The sequence below is a fragment of the Anolis carolinensis genome, chromosome 5 (assembly GCF_035594765.1).
Source record: "Anolis carolinensis isolate JA03-04 chromosome 5, rAnoCar3.1.pri, whole genome shotgun sequence".
NCBI lineage: Eukaryota > Metazoa > Chordata > Lepidosauria > Squamata > Dactyloidae > Anolis > Anolis carolinensis.
The window spans coordinates 194955625-194974946 of record NC_085845.1 but is presented as its reverse complement, the minus strand read 5'-3'; the positions used below and the strand labels follow the sequence as shown (position 1 = coordinate 194974946).

Here is a 19322-nt window from a genome sequence, read left to right as displayed (position 1 = left end):
GAAAGGTATGTCTGTGTGCTCTTTCAATTATTTTTAATACTTGCCCTACTGATAGTGAAGCAGCAGCCTTTTATATGATTCAAGAGGGAGAAGAAGCATCACGGAGCAGTTTTCACCTTTCTATGGCTAATTCTCACTGCAAATGCACCAGAGTTTGACATGAGCACCCAGCATTTGCAGGAGACGGTCAATGCTGATGGCCTGTCTCAAGGCTCCCCAAGACAAAGCAAAGAAACAATAATCTAGTTGAAAAATTGGGCCTAGGGAGAAGCCTTCTCCTAAAATGATATGGTATAAAAAAAATAGCCAAGATGCTTTTTGTGTCTAAGGTACACAATAATTCTGGAATCACACTCCAAGGGAATCAATTGTTCTCGAAACATAGTTCAAGAAGAGTATTGACAAACTGGAATATGTGCTCAGAGATACACAACCCAGACAGTAAAATGTCTGGAAGCCCAAGCCTATGGGGAATGGCTTAAATCACTGGGTATGCTTAGCTTTCAGAAGAGAAGATGGAGAGTTAACATGATAGTCATCCTTAAATATCTAAAGACGTGTCGTATGGAAGATAGAGAGCTAGCTTATTTTCTGTTGCTCCTATGGATACAAATGACAAGGAAAATGATTTAGATACAGTGGTTCTCAACCTGGGGTCCCCAGATGTTTTTGGGCTACAACTCCCAGAAATCCCAGCCAGTTTACCAGCTGTTAGGATTTCTGGGAGTTGAAAACCAAAAACATCTGGTTGAGAACCACTAAGAACTGCCCAATAATAACAACTGTTCAACATTAGAGAGGACTGTCTCAAAGTAGGGGTAGACCCTCCTCATTTGGTTTTTTTTTTATAACAGAGGTTAGATGGCCACTTTGAGAAAATCTATTGATGCTCACGTCCCATTGTGTGCAACGATGTAGTAAAATAGTGTCCCTTTTGTAAAATGGCAAGCCACTCAAATAAGAGATTAAAAATCTCTGAAATGGTGGAAGGCTACAGCAGAATATATTTACACATCAGCATAGACCTCAATATTTTCTTCTGGATTTCCCCCCAAGTATTTTCAAATTGTGGTTGTATGAATGTGTGGATGCAGAATCCATGGATATAGGCAGACTGACTGTACTTAAAATGTATATTCTTTCCTTTACTAGAAACCTGGTCTTAGTGGTCCCTTCCAGTGCTATGATTTTGTATGATCCATTACCTTCATTTAGCTACACCCTTGAAACAAGTTCATGTAAGATAATGACTTTGAGTCATATGCTATGCAACATCCAGATTCGGAGGCATTGTTATGCCTCTAAATAATACCTGCTTGAATGCAAAATAAGAGGCATCTGTTCTAGAAGCATCTGGATGGCTAAAATGAAGGTTCAACTAAGGTTTTGCATTGCTAAAATGCTAAGAAATTTAGGAACAACCATATCTATCATTAGATAGACTGAGGGGACATCTACATGGGCACTATTCCCCAAAGTGAGCGAGAAACTGCTCTGCAGCATTTACATAATATATGGCGCCAACTTACCACCTGTGCAGGGCAAAGCCACTTAACACAGTTGTGTCCCAATGTTAGGGAAAGTTGTGGATAGCACGAGTTGACCAACACTCAGAAGGAAAGTTGTGGATACTAGCTCTGGGGCAGCCCAACACTCAGAAATAGTGTGAAACAGCTGGATCGATTCTGATTCAGAATTGGCCCCACTGTTCTTACAGGCTTCTGCTACCATTCCACTTTCCCCACAATCCACATTGTGAGGTACATTGGGTGGCACTTAGCTGTGTTGCGTTGTTGTCACTGTAGTGGTGGCCACAGTGCTTCAAAGAGCCTCTGGCCAACCCTGGGCACCTTCAGCAATGTAAGAAAGGTGCCCACATGACTTTGAGAGAAGAGGGAGATTAGACTTCTCCTCCACTCTTCTCCATGCAAATTATGTGTGCCTTTGCTTACATTGGCAAAGATGTCCAGAGCTGACCAGGAGCTTTTTGGCACTCTAGGGCAGCAGCTGTGGTAATCACAACACAACACAGATTAGAGTGGCCATCTATCAGGACTGAACTGGTCTGGACTCCATCCTGTCCCTGGATCTGGACACATATAGGCAATGTGCTACCCTTTGAGCCAGACCAGAGTACTGCCATTCTGGACTAGCACCACGGTAACTGACCCATGTAGATGTGTCCTAAGTCATCCTAGGTGTCTGCTGTGCCATGTGAACTTCCATCTTTGTTCAAGATGGGTAAGCTTGGGCAGGGGGAGAGATTTTTCTTCCCAATGCTTAAATCATGCTGGACACTGAATACAGTGTTCATCACGGAACTGGGTCATATTATAACAAAGAGTTCTTGGAGGGAAAAGAGTGCACGAATTAAAACAGAACATTTCCATTAGTTGTTCCAGCTTTCCCCTTGCACCTCATTATTGCTTAATCTATGCCCATGAGTGTGGAGTTTTAAGTGGGATGTGTCAGTCTTTGACATCGTAGATTAAACTCAGTGGTGCATAAATGTATGATTATGTGAAAAGGAGAGAGAAACAGAGGAGGAGAATTTACTATCTCATATATTTTAGCTTTGATTTTAACTAGCGGATGTTCTGCAAGTGGAGCTGTGTCTCATGGAAGAGTAAAAATGACTATAAAGAGACGGGTATTTGTTTGTATAATAGGCTGTGTCTTAGCAGAATTAACACTGAGTGACTTGTATTTGAAAGAATAAATGAACTGTAAATAGTATTGGAAAAATTCAGGCTGCCGTGTTTCAGTTGCATTGCTCTTAATGAGCCCACCCAATTAGTGATCTCTGGGACAGATACCATAGATCTATGATTAAACTTTTAATTACTTTTAAGCCATAAAGCAGGGATGCAAACAATTGCACATGGTAATTTAAAACAAACAGCCAGACCTATTGGTGAGGGGGAGAGAACCCCAAAGAACATAACCATTGCCTCCTTTGGACAAGAATTTTAAATGAAAAAAATTAACCAAAGCACCGTCCAAATGTTACACACACCTGTCATGGAATCAGCCAATGAACTGGAGAGTTGAACCAAAACACACTACAGGATGGAAGTTGCCTTGGAAGGGAGTGGCAAATCACTTCTCCTGAGTAGTGCTGTGATAATAATAATTTAAAAAGAAAACATCTATTTAAACTTTTCACTGGAACTTTTCCTTAGAAGAAACTGCAACTCCATCTGCTAACCTTTTTATGAAAGGTGAAGCTACGCTGTAGAATTAATGCAGTTGGACACCACTTTAACTGTTGGGCACAATACCATGGAATCATGGAAGTTGCAGTTTTACAAGTTCTTTAGCCTTCTCTGCCAAAAGGTGCTCGTGCCTCACCAGACTATAACTCACATGATGCCATAGCATCGAACCAGGGCAGTTAACTTAATGCCAAGCTACATTAATTCTACAGTGTAGATTCATTCTGCATTGTTCACTACAGAGATTTAATTCTTGGTAATTTTGACAATTTGTTTCCACTATGGACAAGATTCTGAAAAACATGCACTTTTTTAAAGCCTATTTGCAATCCAGGACTTATTCTGTGCAAAATTCACACATGGTTGTTTTGCAGAGGAAACAGCTTTTTCTGCACAGAAAATTTATATTTGTAGTGTTGAATTTGATAGTATATGTGTGATGTTATTCCCTTTGGTGGAAAGGGTCTTATAAATAAATATTGATGTTGTTTCTATGCAGAACTATATTTTCATGCACAGAAGATGCTATTTTCTGTGCAGAAATTGTTGTTTTCCATGCAAGCCAATTGTATGTGAATTTTGCATGAAATAAATCCCAATTACAAATCATGTGATAGTGAAGAATTGCTCATTGAAAATGGTCATTTTTAACCCAGAGAATCTCTCTCTAGGAATTTCTAAGCCCTCTAGCACAACTGTGTAGTCAGCTTCCAGCGAAGGTTGATCAAAGAATCGCAGTGGAGAACCTAGACATTCATAGGGAGAACATTTTAATCAAATCCATAAATAATCAAATCCTCAAAAGTTTTAGATGTGAAGGGTCAATTGCATGTATTACTTAGCAGAAAATATTTGCCAAGGTATCTGTGGAGTAGTAGCATGATTCTCATATTTATTCTCCCTTTTTATCTTGGCAGAAACATCCACATTGCATGCACAGTATGCGATAAAAGGAACAGCAGTATGCTGCCTTCTTTTTCTAGTATCCTCTCCCCCTTGTTCCTTGCAGTTTCCTCTTCACTTAATATCAGGATGTTTAAACAGAAGCTTTCATTTGTTCTGTTTGCAGATCATGAGAAATAAAAAATTATTGTTATTTTAGGTTGGATAGTACTAACCTGAGCAATTCCACTGGGGTTCTCGGTTTCTGTAGCAATGTTATGTGTTATTTCTGGTTCAATTACATACCTCTCCCTCGCCACCCCAAAACGGTGCCAGTTTTAATCCACTTTGCTTCCATGTGTGAGAATGTATCTACCGAGAGAAATTTACCCTCCCCTCATCCAGTAAAAGGGGAGGGGGCAATGATGGCTGTATGTGATCGGAAATAGCAGGACTTCTACTTGTTCAGATGAAAAAAGCCTTCCCCAACACGGGGTCATCCAGATGCTCTGAAGTACAGCCACCATCAGCCTTGCTAATGTGGTCAGGATTTTTGGGAGTTAAGTTCAATTCTCAAGAGAAGGAGAGGGCAGAATTTTTTTGATGACTCCCAAACAGTTCTGGTTTTTAAAGCCTCATCTGGGCCTAAAATGGCCCTAAAAGCCCCCCAAACATTATTACAACACCTTCTTGTGTCCTAGAGAGTGTTTAGGGTCATAAACATTTTATTGTTCCGAAGACAGCTCTCCAAAGTCTCCAGAGGCACTAATGTGGTTCCATAGCCTTCCATAGTAGAGCCAGCATGGTGCAGTGGTTTGAGCACAGGACTATAATTCTGGAGACCAAAGCTCCTACTTGGCCATGGAAACCCAATGAGTGACTTTGAACAAGTTACATTTAGTCTCAGAGGAAGGCAAAGGCAAATCCCTTCTGAACAAATCTTCCCAAGAAGCATCTTAGGGTCACCATAATTTTGAAATGAGTTGAAGGCACCCAACAAGAAAGCCTTCCACAATTGTCCATTCTTGATTTAGAAGGTGCGATGTTAAAGAGTAGGGAACTGGAATTTTCCACTCAGACCTCTTTATGCCAATGTGTGTCTCACAATCACATAATGTTCTCCTGCCCTTGTTGGCTTGTGTGTGTGCATAGATGTTTTATGAATTGTTGTGCAAGCTAGGCATCAACACATCGTAGAGCTGGCTCTTCCAATACCAGAATATGAGCTGTTAGAGAGCTCATTGCAGCTCAATCATACAGATTTTTTGGGGTTTTTTTAAAAAATCAACCTGCTATTGGTGAATTTTACCTGAGTACTGCTTGAGAGTTGTCTATTCCCCCCTCCCCCCCCCCCCCGAATGTTGCTGTTGTGATGTGCTGTTTCTGATATACAGCAGATATAACATGAACCTATCACTGAGTTTTTGTGGCAGAATTTGTTGGGGGGTATTTTTGTCTTCCTCTAATGTTGAGAGACTGCAGTAGGGCCCCATCTACAATGTCATATTATCCAGTTTCAGAATTCAGATTAACTGCATTGAACTTGAATATATTTAAGTGTACATTCTTATAATCCAGGTCAATGTCATTCAATCTGCATTATATGAGTCTACACTAACTGTTATAACAGTTCAATCTTTATTATATGGCAGTATAGACTCATATAATGCTGTCAGTTCAGTTCAATCTGCAATATATGAGTCTACACTGACCATTATGTTGCTGTTCAAACTGGATTACATGGCAGTGTAGATGGGAGGTCTCCGAGGCCAACTGGGGATCCAAACCTTGGTCTCCCAGGCTAGATCTACACTGCCCTCTAATCCAGGTTCAGAATGAGGATTAACTGCATTGATCTGGATTACAGGGCAATGTAGATCCAGCCCCAATCTCCTAGTTCAATACACAAACCATGACACCACACTGAATCTTGTTATGTAGCTTTGAAAAATTACTAGTTTGGAATGCAATTGGCCATGTTGCCTCTTCCAAGATCTATACCCCTTTACACCCTTTCCTATATAGAACTGAGGCAAATTTCTTTAATTCTCATACTCTCCTTGAATGTTGTAGGAGTTACATTTTAAAGCCTTTTTTTCCAGACTGGGTTGTCTGATTTTGCTCTTTCTTCATCCCATCCCACTGCCTGTAGATTGCTGCGCCGGCTGAGAATTATGCTGCGGTTTCCACTTTCTTAAGGAGAAACAAAGCAGATCCTTTATGCAAGGACACACTGATTATGCTGTTGTTCCGTAGCTCTACATTGTGATCATTCATTGTTTTGAGTCTTACAATGTCTTTGAAAAGGCTACGAAATTTCTGTGGGGAAAATATTCTGGAGCTCTCTGACATATCTAACTGTATTGTGTCTGCTGAGTGTTCGCTGCCCATCTGTGCCACTGCCATTACAATGGGATTATGGGAGAATAAAATTCCAATCCTCCGTAAATTTATGTTTCACATCAGATAAATCCCATACTTGGGCAACTACCTAATGCTGGCTGTTAAACTGGTATTTTGGAGATTCCATCATATGTACATGTTTACAAGGGAATGCCTGTCAAGTAGTGCATGCTTTACAGATTTTTCTAGGAGGTTAAACATTGGGGCGGGGGTACTTTTCTCAATTCTCCCACACCTCAAAATGCAGTCCTATATTTTGAAATTTTCCAATGCAAAAATTGTAATGTGTAAAAAAAATCTTATAATGGTTGTCATACTATTGATTCGTCCCGGTTGAGGTAGATACGTTCAATTCAATTGCTGAATGATGAGTCCAAACATAAGCAAATTTCATCAAGTCAATGGATTTATTCCAATCAGGCCTAACAGGATTTAGGCTAACATTTTCCAATTGTAAAATGTTATTGCATGGTCCGCCTTCAAATAACAACCTAAAGCCAACCTATCATGGGATTTTAGTGGCAAGGTTTGTTCAGAAGACATTTGCCATTTTCTTCCTCCAAGGTTGAAGGAGTGGGACTTGCCTAAAGTGGATAATATAGTCAAATGAGGATTTGAGCTCTCATCTTCAGAGTTATAGTCCAATACTCAAACCCCCACACCATACTGGATATTGAGATCCAAATCTAGCAGGTTATTTCATGACTATCTTTTATATACAGTTACCATATGGAGTCCCCAGTGGTGCAGCGGATTAAACCTCTGAGCTGCTGAACTTGCTGACCAAAAGGTTGGTGGTTCAAATCTGGAAACAGGGTGAGCTCCCGTTGTTAGCCCCAGCTTCTGCCAACCTAGCAGTTCAAAAACATGCAAATGTGAGTAGATCAATAGGTACTCCCTCAGTGGGAAGGTAACAGCGCTCCATGCGGTCATGCCAGTCACTGACCTTGGAGGTATCTACAAACAACGCCAGCTCTTCAGCTTAGAAATGGAGATGAGCACCATGTTGGACATGACTAGACTTAATGTCGGGGGAAACCTTTACCTTTACAATTTCTCGAAGATTGGAAGATAACCTTACTCACCAAATTTTGCACAACGGATACTGTATTTGTTGCCTTTCAAGCCCAATGTTCAGTTACTGCATGAATAATGCTGCTTGCTTTCCCCTATCTGTTGTAATTAAAAGTTGTATTTTCTGAGGATCAAGAAGGAGAGAACACAGATGTAAAGAGAAAATATTATTTAACCAAAGCTTTTTTTTCATATGGATGCTAACTATCCTTGAAGTTCCGAAGCTTTGAAACAGTTTGGATACTGCTTTTACTTTCTTCTTAGCTGAATGCCATTTCGAAAGTTGCTTTAATCGTAGATGTGTAACGTTTTAATGCTCTCCAATTAGCTACTAAGGTTCCCTCATCATGGCTTATAATTTTTTATAGATTTATAAGGAGCAATGGTAAAACTCTTTAGAAACAGTTTACTTGAGAATGCCAGATTATATGTTAGGTAAAGGTTTCCCCTGACATTAAGTCCAGTCGTGTCCGACTCTGGGGGTTGGTGCTCATCTCCATTTCTAAGCCGAAGAGCCGGCATTGTCCATAGACACCTCCTAGGTCATGTGGCCGGCATGAGTGCATGGAGTGCTGTTACCTTCCCACTGGATCTACTCTATTGATCTACTCACATTTGCATGTTTTTGAACTGCTAGATGGGCAGAAGCTGGAGCTAACAGCAGGTGCTCACTCCACTCCCTGGATTCAAACCTGCGTCTTTTCAGTCTGCAAGTTCAGCAAATCAGTGCTCAAATTCTCTTGGAGATTATGCATAATGGCTGGGAAATGTGCAGAGTTTCCTTTTCTTTAAGCAGCTTATATGCATATTCTCTGTAAAATACAGCCTGTTGTTATGCACACCAGACATCCAGTTCATATTATTGCACCGTTTCTTCCCTCCCTCCCCCTCTCTCCTCTCTCTCTCTCTCCATATAAATACAGTAAAAATATGTATATATATATATATATATATATATATATATATATATATACCAACCTTACTAATGTTTATATGACTTCAGACAATGCATTGAACTCTGACACATATTATATATGAACATTTATCAGAGCTCACTGCTATGTCTTATTTAAACAGAAGTGGATCCCACCTTATTTAAATGTAAATGTGCATGACACCTTACAGAAGTTAAAATAAATTGAGGCTATTAATAGAATAAACTGAAGGATGGTTGATACACATACACACACACAGCATTTTCCTGGTTTACAACATAAGGTAAACGTAAAGGTTGTCTCCTGACATTAAGTCTAGTCGTGTCTGACTCTGGGGGTTGGTGCTCATCTCCATTTCTAAGATGAAGAGCCGGTATTGTCCGTAGACACCTCCAAGGGCATGACTGCATGGACCGCTGTTACCTTTCTGCCAGAGCTGTACTTATTGATCTACGCACATTTGTATGTTTTCGAACTGCTAAGTTGGCAGAAGCTGGGGCTAACATCAAGAGCTTACTCCACTTCCCGGATTCGAACCACCAACCTTTTGGTCAAGAAGTTCAGCAGCTCAGCAGTTTAATCCGCTGCACCACCAGGGGCTCCAAAATACGCTCATATACATTTGGCATGTTCTCAATTCACTGCTATAAAGAATAGGCCAGTGTTCCAATATGTACACAAATGGTCATGTGGACTATGATCACTCACTGTACTTGGTTCAGATCTTTTATTATGTAGATTCCATAAACATTTCTCTCATACTTCTGTGTCCAGCTTTTCTGATTTTGAAATGTAAGGAACTGCATTTATGTATGATCAGATCATTGGTCCATCTGGCCCATTATTGTCTACTGATAGAAAATGGTTTTCCAGAGTCACTGGCAGAAGCTTTTTCCTTTTAGCTTAGAAGACTATACAAAGGTTGTAATAATACAACTACTATCCAGCCAAGCAACATAGCCAGTGAGAAATGATGACATATATTTCCATCCAATAATACCTGAATATTCATCTGGTCTCCATTCTTGTTTTTGCTCAATATGCCAGGGATTGAACTTGGGATCTGCTACATATGAAGCATATGATCTACCACCACTTAGTTACAGCTCCTATCCATAATTCAGATATATTATTGGATTTCTTTTTGTGTGTTCATGCCGAGCTGTGGCGCAAGCTGGTGAGCAGCCTGCTGCAATAAATCACTCTGACCATGAGGTCATGAGTTCGAGGCCAGCCCGTGGTGGGGTGAGCACCTGTCAATAAAAAAATAAAAAATAGCCCCTGCTCGTTGCTGACCTAGCAATCCGAAATATAGTTGCATCTATCAAGTAGGAAATTGTGATGAACCATGGGCCTTGTAGTCCTGCTCAGGACATTGTAATTCCTGATGAAGATGAAAACTTGGGTTTTTTACCTTCCCAGTCTGAACTGGATTCCTCTCAGCCAGACCCTTCCCAGGCAGATCTGGAAACCTTGCACCTGCAAGAAAGTTGTGCCCCAGAAGTATGTCAAACAACCCCAGAGCCTACTTCTCCCGTGTTCTTGCGCCGGGAGTTTTGTAAACAACAGAGAAGTTTGGATTCAGCTTCGCGCAGGAGTGCGAGGATAGCAGCTAAGAATGTTGCCAATTAACATTGGTTCTCGTGAGAATCTTTAAGGAGTTTAACATCTGGTCTCAGAGTTTAGCTTTCGTTTCTGATTCCCAGAGAACCGCTCTGGTGAGAAAGTTGGACTCTATATAGGTGTTTTGCCCGCGTAGCAACTTCGCGGAGTCAATTCGTCAGCCTACGGAGCGAGTTGTGTCTGGACAGCGCGCTCCGATTCAAGCCTCGCTCTTGCTCAAGCCTTGCCTTGCTATCCAGCCTTCGCCTTGCTTCCCAGCCTTGTTTACCTGCGGACCTTGCCTTGTTTCCCAGGACCAATCCTTGCCTTGTTTCACGGATTTTACCAAGTTATTCCACGGACCTTGTTCTTGTTCTTAGTTACCTTGTTCCACGTTCAAGCCTTGTTTCAAGTATCAAGTTATTTCCTAGCCACGTTCAAGTTTATGGACTAAAGGACCTTGTCATCTCCCCTCACTTTGCTTGGCAAAGTGAGTGTTTCGGTTATTGGATTACAACTTTGGACCTTAATATTTCATATTGGACATTAATTCCTTGGACTAATTTTGACCTTTCCTGAAAGGTCTGCTTCTGGACTATCTTTTACATTTGCTTTTATTAACTTTATATATTCCTTCAATAAAGATATTAGATAGATTCTGGCCTCTGTGTATGGTTATTGGTGCCTCTGCCGCCTGGGTCGTGACAGTTTGACTCCGCCACCCATAAGCACCAACTAACCGAGGCCAGGATGTCTACCGGAGCCGCGCCGGCTGGACAGCCGCTCAGCTACACCATCAGCAAGGACGAAGTGGACCGCATCCGTGACAGACTCAACGCGCAGGATGGAGAAATAAAAGGGTTGAGGGAGCGCGGAGTTCGCCTCCCGGCCATGGCGTTGCCTACCAAGTTTTCTGGAGAAGCTGCTAAGGTTCATGTTTTCCGCCGCCAATGTCAAGCTTATCTAGAGGCCCGTGATGCCGAGTTTCCCCAAGAAGACATCAAGGTGGCGTGGGTCTACAGTCTTCTAGACGGACCAGCGGCTAGCTGGGCGACGGCCCTGTTTGATCAAGCCTCCCCCCACCTGAGTTCAGCACAACGCTTCTTGGATCACCTTAAGGAGACCTGGGGAATCGAGGACAATTTGGAGGCAGCCGGTCACAAACTCCGGCGCCTCCTTCAAGGAGACAGACCCATGTCTCAGTACATAGCCGAGTTCCGCGTGCTGGCCCACAACACCGGCTGGAACGATGTAGCCCTCAGAGGACAATTTCGGGAGGGTCTCAACATTGAAATGCTGGAAGAAATCTCCAAGGTGGATCCTCCCCAGACCCTCGAGGCACTCATTGATCAATGTTTACGGGCTGAAGTCATGATTGCCAACAGGAAACAATGGGTTCGAGGCCAGGGCGGTAGAGCCGGGGCAAAACCCCCCGCTCCCGCCAGTGTTCAGCCACGTCCGGTGTGGAGACCCCCGCCGCCAACCCCATACCCCAGAGGAGGCGAGGAGGTGCCGATGCAGTTGGGCAATGTGCGTCCCAGACTAGATGCCGCCGAGAAGGCCCGTCGTCAACGCTTGAACCTCTGCTGGTACTGCGGGAACGGGGGCCACTTCGCCAGAGAGTGCCCAGCCAAAGGGAAGCCTGCCGCCCGTCTTGCGGCGGCGTCCTCCACGGAGTCGAAGGCGTCTGAGCCGACTGGCACACAGCCGGCGGGGGAAGCCAACGACCGGGTGTAGAGAGGCTCGCCAACCCGGTCAAAAAATCCATCCAAGAGCCGCCAACCGGGGTCCTGTTCCTTCTCGTGGTCACATTATGGTCAGCAAAAAGGGGGCCCGTCATGATCCACGCCATGATAGACTCTGGAGCTACCAACAATTTCATCGATAGAGAGTATGCCGACTCTCTGGGATTACAATATCATGATTTCAAGAATGCCCGTGTGGTGCAAGCCATAGACGGCCGTCCCCTCAAGACGGGCCCCGTAAGCCAGTGGTCGGAACCCACCAGGATGTGGATAAGGGAACATATGGAAGAGATTTCCTTCTTTGTTACCGAGGTTCCCCATTTCCCTGTGATTTTGGGAATTCCATGGCTGACACTCCACGACCCTAACATCTCCTGGTCCAACAGAGAACTGCAGTTTGCTTCACCGTACTGCCAAAACCATTGCCTCGTAGCCAAGGTATGCCATGCCACAGACTCCGAGCCCATCATCACCTTGCCAAAGAAGTACTCCGAGTATTGGGATGTATTCAATGAGAAAGAAGCCGAAAAATTACCCCCACATAGACCTTATGACTGTGCCATTGACTTGGTGGAGGGGGCCCCGATCCCGCGAGGGCATCTCTACTCCCTGACTGAACCAGAGCAAGAAGCTCTCAGGGAATTCTTAGAGACAAACCTTCGCAAGGGGTTCATCAGACCCTCTCAATCCCCAGCCGCCTCCCCAGTGATGTTTGTGAAGAAGAAGTCAGGGGAATTACGCTTGGTGGTGGACTACAGAGCATTGAACAATATCACCAAGCGGAACAGCTATCCCCTGCCCTTAATCTCGGATCTACTGGACCGACTTCGAGGAGCCAAGGTCTACACCAAGCTGGATCTTCGGGGGGCTTATAATCTAGTTCGCATCAGAGAAGGGGACGAGTGGAAGACCGCCTTCCAGACTAAATTCGGATTATTCGAGTCCCGAGTTATGAATTTCGGTTTATGCGGAGCTCCCGCAACGTTCCAGCATTTTGTCAACGATATTTTTCAGGACTATCTAGACAGATTCTTGATAATCTACCTGGACGATTTTTTGGTGTTTTCCAGATCACAATCAGAACATGAGAACCACGTCAAAATGGTGTTGCAACGATTGCGGGATCATGGACTTTATGCCAAGCTAGAAAAATGCGCTTTTGATCTACAAGAGGTAGATTTCCTTGGCTACCGCATCTCGCCTCTAGGGCTTTCCATGGATCCAGCCAAAGTTTCAGCAGTATTGGAATGGCGGGCGCCAACTAACAAGAAAGAGGTGCAGCGTTTCTTGGGGTTCGCGAACTACTACCGCAAGTTCATTCCAGATTTTGCCCGCTGGTCCGACCCCATCACTAGCTGCATCCGTGGAAAGCAGCCTTTCCGCTGGACTGATCAAGCAGAGAAAGGGTTCCAGCAACTGAAGAAACTATTCACCTCCCAGCCAATTCTACAGCACCCAAATCCTGGAACCCCTTTTGTGGTGCAAGCGGACGCCTCTGATGTGGCAATTGGGGCTGTACTCTTACAACCGGTGGGAGATCACCTCCACCCCTGTGCCTTTTATTCTCGTCAACTAACCACACCAGAGAGGAATTACACCATTTGGGAAAAAGAACTACTGGCCATAAAGGCAGCCTTTGAAACTTGGAGACATTGGCTAGAAGGGGCCAAATTCCCCATTGAAGTCCACACTGATCATCGTAATCTAGAACATCTAAGAACTGCCCGCAAACTAAATCAGAGGCAGCAACGTTGGGCTTTATTCTTTGAACGTTTCAACTTCCAGATCCATTATGTGACCCCAGCTCAAACCAAGCAAGCAGACGCCCTGTCACGTAAACCGGAATACGCTGCAGGACGCAAGGAGACCTTTGAATCCCAACTGCTACAACCTGAGAACTTTGCCACGCTCACAGTGGGGAACACCAAATCCAGTCCCATTGGTTCAACTTCCCCTACTCCAGGACCCATCTGTGCTCAAGAAATCAGGGCTAGTCAGCAAGCAGATGCCTGGGCGCAGGACCAACTTCGCCAAGGTCTGCATTTTCCCTTTTCGCTTAAAGATGGGCTGCTCTGCTATAGAAATCATGTTTATATCCCACCCGGACCGGGCAGGGAAAAAGCGCTTCGTCTGTGTCATGACTGCAAACCAGCAGGACACTTCGGACTATTTAAAACCATGCATTTGATCCTAAGAGATTTTTGGTGGCCCAAGATCCGCAAGGATGTGGAAAAATATGTCAACACCTGCCCAGTATGCCAGCGCTCCAAGATACGAAGGGAGAAGCCCTCAGGGCTTTTACACCCCCTTCCTACCCCATCTCGCCCATGGGAAATAATTTCCGCGGATTTCATCACTGACCTACCACCTTCCTGTGGATTCACCACGATCTTAGTGGTGGTGGACCTATTCACCAAGTTAGCCCATTTCATTCCCTGCGAAGGCCTCCCCACGGCCAAAGAAACTGCGGATCTATTTCTTCAGCATGTTTTCAGACTACATGGATTGCCCAAGAGTTTAGTCACAGACCGTGGATCTCAATTCACCTCTCGTTTTTGGAAGGCACTACAAAAACTACTGGGCATAGACTCTCGCTTATCTTCAGCTCATCATCCCCAAACAGATGGGCAAACGGAGCGCACCAATGCCACTTTGGAGCAGTATCTTCGCTGTTATGTAAACTACCAACAGGACAATTGGGCTTCTCTGTTACCACTGTCTGAGTTTGCCTACAATAATGGAGTTCAAGCTTCTACAAAAGAAACGCCGTTCTTTGCAAACTACGGCTTTCATCCACGTTTCTTTCCCCCTGTCATTGAAACTTCAGAAGTTCCCGCAGCAGAGGATTGGCTGCAGGAACTCACAGCGGTGCAACAACTTTTGCTCCAGCAACTGGACCAAGCCAAGGAGGACTATAAACGCCACGCTGACAAACACCGCCAGCCGGGCCCCGAAATCAAGGTAGGAGATCGGGTTTTTCTGTCCACTCGCTTTCTGCCCTCCCACCGCCCATGCCGGAAGTTAGATGCCCGCTTCATTGGCCCCTATCCAGTGGTGGCGCAATTAAACCCCGTGACTTTCAAACTCCAACTTCCGCGTTCAATGCGCATTCACCCAGTGTTTCACCGTTCCCTGCTCCTTCCGGCGGATGGTGTGCGTCCTGATACAGACCAACCGGCCCCCCCTCCTGTTTTGATGAATGGGGAGGAGGAGTTCGAGGTTGAGGACATTTTGGATTCTCGCTTTCATCGCCGCCGCCTACAATATCTCATTGACTGGGTGGGTTTTGGCCCTGAGGAACGCTCTTGGGAAGACGCCTCCACAGTCCATGCTCCTGATCTAACCCGTCGCTTCCATCTGACCTATCCCACCAAACCGCGACCTCGCGCCTCGGGGAGAGGACCCCAGTTTGGGAGGGGCCCTGAGGAGGGGGATAGTGTGATGAACCATGGGCCTTGTAGTCCTGCTCAGGACATTGTAATTCCTGATGAAGATGAAAACTTGGGTTTTTTACCTTCCCAGTCTGAACTGGATTCCTCTCAGCCAGACCCTTCCCAGGCAGATCTGGAAACCTTGCACCTGCAAGAAAGTTGTGCCCCAGAAGTATGTCAAACAACCCCAGAGCCTACTTCTCCCGTGTTCTTGCGCCGGGAGTTTTGTAAACAACAGAGAAGTTTGGATTCAGCTTCGCGCAGGAGTGCGAGGATAGCAGCTAAGAATGTTGCCAATTAACATTGGTTCTCGTGAGAATCTTTAAGGAGTTTAACATCTGGTCTCAGAGTTTAGCTTTCGTTTCTGATTCCCAGAGAACCGCTCTGGTGAGAAAGTTGGACTCTATATAGGTGTTTTGCCCGCGTAGCAACTTCGCGGAGTCAATTCGTCAGCCTACGGAGCGAGTTGTGTCTGGACAGCGCGCTCCGATTCAAGCCTCGCTCTTGCTCAAGCCTTGCCTTGCTATCCAGCCTTCGCCTTGCTTCCCAGCCTTGTTTACCTGCGGACCTTGCCTTGTTTCCCAGGACCAATCCTTGCCTTGTTTCACGGATTTTACCAAGTTATTCCACGGACCTTGTTCTTGTTCTTAGTTACCTTGTTCCACGTTCAAGCCTTGTTTCAAGTATCAAGTTATTTCCTAGCCACGTTCAAGTTTATGGACTAAAGGACCTTGTCATCTCCCCTCACTTTGCTTGGCAAAGTGAGTGTTTCGGTTATTGGATTACAACTTTGGACCTTAATATTTCATATTGGACATTAATTCCTTGGACTAATTTTGACCTTTCCTGAAAGGTCTGCTTCTGGACTATCTTTTACATTTGCTTTTATTAACTTTATATATTCCTTCAATAAAGATATTAGATAGATTCTGGCCTCTGTGTATGGTTATTGGTGCCTCTGCCGCCTGGGTCGTGACAGAAATAAGGTTTCACTTATAAAGTGGGGAGGCAAATTTAACTAATTTACGACTTTGGAATGAGGAAGTGCCTTCACGGTGGATGATGAAGCAGCTGCTCCCTCCTGTGGCCAGAATTGAGCATTCCCTCAGGAGAAGGTTAAATTGCCTCTGTGTCTGTCTCTGTCTTGGTTCTATGTGTATATGGGCATTGAATGTTTGCCCTATATGTATATAATGTGATCTGCCCTGAGTCCCCTTTGGGGTGAAAAGGGTGGAATATAAATACTGTAAATAAAATGTACATGTGAATACGTGTTCGTATATGACCCATGTTTTTGAAACATCTAGAACTTTTAGATGCAGTAACAGCAAAACATACATAGGGTCTGGACAAGGTACTGAAGCTGAGAAAAAGAATATAGACAACTTAAATTGTGGGGGAAAAACTTATGGAGAAGGGAGCATGGGAAACAGACGGGTGTTGCTTCATCTGGAATCAATCCTGCTTTCTTGCTTTTAAAATCTAGAGAGTTGGAGGGTATTTTTAACAGCTTCCTAGAAGGAAGAATAATGTGTGCTGTGGAGTATCTGTTTCAAATTATGCCTTCTTTTAGGATGACAGCTTCATTGTCAACTAAGGGTAAAGGTGATATATTCCCAGAACACTCAGATGCTCATGAGATCTGAAATCACTATAACTGGTAAACCTGGAACCCTGGAAGGATGCCAGGTGAAACCTGCATGGAAATTATTCAGGCTTAGGAGAATTACTAAATAAGTCAGATTACACACACACTGATCTGCAGGTAAGGTCATGCCAGTTTACATGAGCTTGGCAATAAGGATTTTCTCTCTTGTCTTACTCCTTTCTGTAGTTTGAGAACTTTGCATTGGACTGTGAGATGGGCTACAGCTTATTGTATAAGAAATCTCTCCAGTAGAAAAATGTCCTAATTTGAATTGCCCATATTTCTGGTGGCTTTCATGTCCTGAAGGTGATTCTTTGCCATGATAGTCCCTAGGGCATCTCCCTTTGTGATCTTTTAGCTATCTTACTTATCCACTACACATTATGTCTTCTCTTCTATTTAATCCTTCATCTTGGTAGGTTGATATGTCACTGTCGGCATGAATAAGAGACTTTCAAGATACTTTGTTATTAATAGCCCTGCTCAGAACTTGCAAACTCAGGGCGGTAGCTTCCATGAATGAGTCTATCAAACTGTAATGTAGTGTCCCTCCTTTTCTACTGATTTCCACTTTACCAAGAATTGTCATCTTTTGCAGTGTGTCACACCATCTCATGATGTATCTAAAGCAAAATAGCCTTAGTTTAGACATTTTAGCTTCTAGGGAGAGTTCAGGATTGATTTGCTCAGTTCATGGTCCATAAATTCTCCTCCAGCACCACATTTTAAATGAGTTACTTTCTGTCAGTTTTCTTCATCATCCAGTTTTTACACTCTGGCATATATGTAAGTGTCATGGAATGATCCTAACTTGGTAATTGAATTATCTTTACATTTTGTATGATGTATTTGTATGAATGTTATATGTTGTATGCCACTTTGAATTCCACCCATGGGAGAAAAGCAAGATAGAAATGAATAAATTATTTATTATTATTATTATTAGGTCTTATCTAATTCCTCTCAAGTGCTAGTTTTCTTCTGATTTCTTGAGTATTACCTCCATTTTTATGTATGATTGAACAAGAGTATAAACAAATCTCATCATCCATGCTGCAGTTATATGAATAATCTGTGATCTTTGTTTCCTTAGAATTTATCTGTAGCCTCACATGGACACTTTTTTTCCTATTACTTGTATCAATAGTCATTCCAAGTTCTTGCTATTCTCTGATATTAATGCAACATCATCTGCAAACCGTGGGCCGTCACAACGCATGGGGTTTGGTTCTGGGAATCCCAGTGGATTGCAAAAACAGGCATGGTTTCACTCCATGTTATTCAGTGGTCGTGATGTGATGTGATGCATCAACATTGATGCATGTAAGTCACCACCATTTTAGGTACGAGGTGTGATATACAGCTATGATTGTGATATGGCCTATTGAAGCTGTGGACAGGATCCAAGAGATCGAGAGGGCCCACTGTATCTGAAATATAGTAATTGTAATCTGGAGCATTTTCTGCTCACAATGAGAATTGGGATGTATTGTAGGACATTTCAAAAGCCACACATCCACAGTTTGTCTCCCTCCAATATTTGTAGTAGTGTGAAAAGTAGAATTCTAAACACTTGCTTTCAAGCTCCAGTTCTGCCCAAGTGCATTTCTGTAGTATTCAATTATGTAATGGAAACTCTCCAGACCAGGAAACTCTCCAGCCCAGGCAGAAGAATGCCACTATGTCGGGACAACTGGGTCTATGGGTCTTTTTCCAACTGGGTCTTTTCTCCATGGGAAGATGCCATGGAGAAAAGTCTACCTCAAAACCCCTTTTGTATAACCACATTTGGACCAACCATGCTGATTTCCTAAATTTGTCCTGTTAAGACACCCCTCCCCACAAAAACCCTCAGCAATTCAAGATAATTTCCACTAATGTTAATGAATGAAAGGTTCTGCATTTGTGTCACGTTAAAATAGTCCAGAGCAAAGGGGAATTCCACTGAATAGCTTATCCCGTAGATCTGAATACACATGTATGTGCACAAACACACACACCTCTCACAGGTTTAGCTCAAAAATTAATTTGCCATTATTCAGATGCAATCTGTCCTGCTGTATTGGCAGAGAGAAAGACAGCTTTCTGTATGTTCTCTGGGAGACGCACAAGTCATCATGCAGTCAGTGAGACAGTAAACAGTCATTTCCAATCTGCTAATATTTTATGTGAACTGGCACTGTATGTTGTATATCATTTATCTTCCTAATCCTTGTTCCACATTGCCTCCCACTTGAGGCCAAAAACATTACAGCTGGGCTAGGAAGTGGGTGGAAAAATGGCCTTATTATTAACCGAGGTTGAAAACATAATGGGTTTTTTAATGTCTTCATTCACAGATGCAGTCAGACTAAATACTTTAAGGACTTTAAGTATGACAAAAAACA

The 19322-nt window shown here is 43.5% G+C and overlaps 1 protein-coding gene across 30 annotated transcripts in view; it reads left to right on the top strand.

Moving 5' to 3' along the window:
* Window positions 1–19322, top strand: part of celf2 (CUGBP Elav-like family member 2) — a 620922-nt gene that overhangs the window by 418750 nt on the left and 182850 nt on the right. The window lies entirely within an intron of this gene.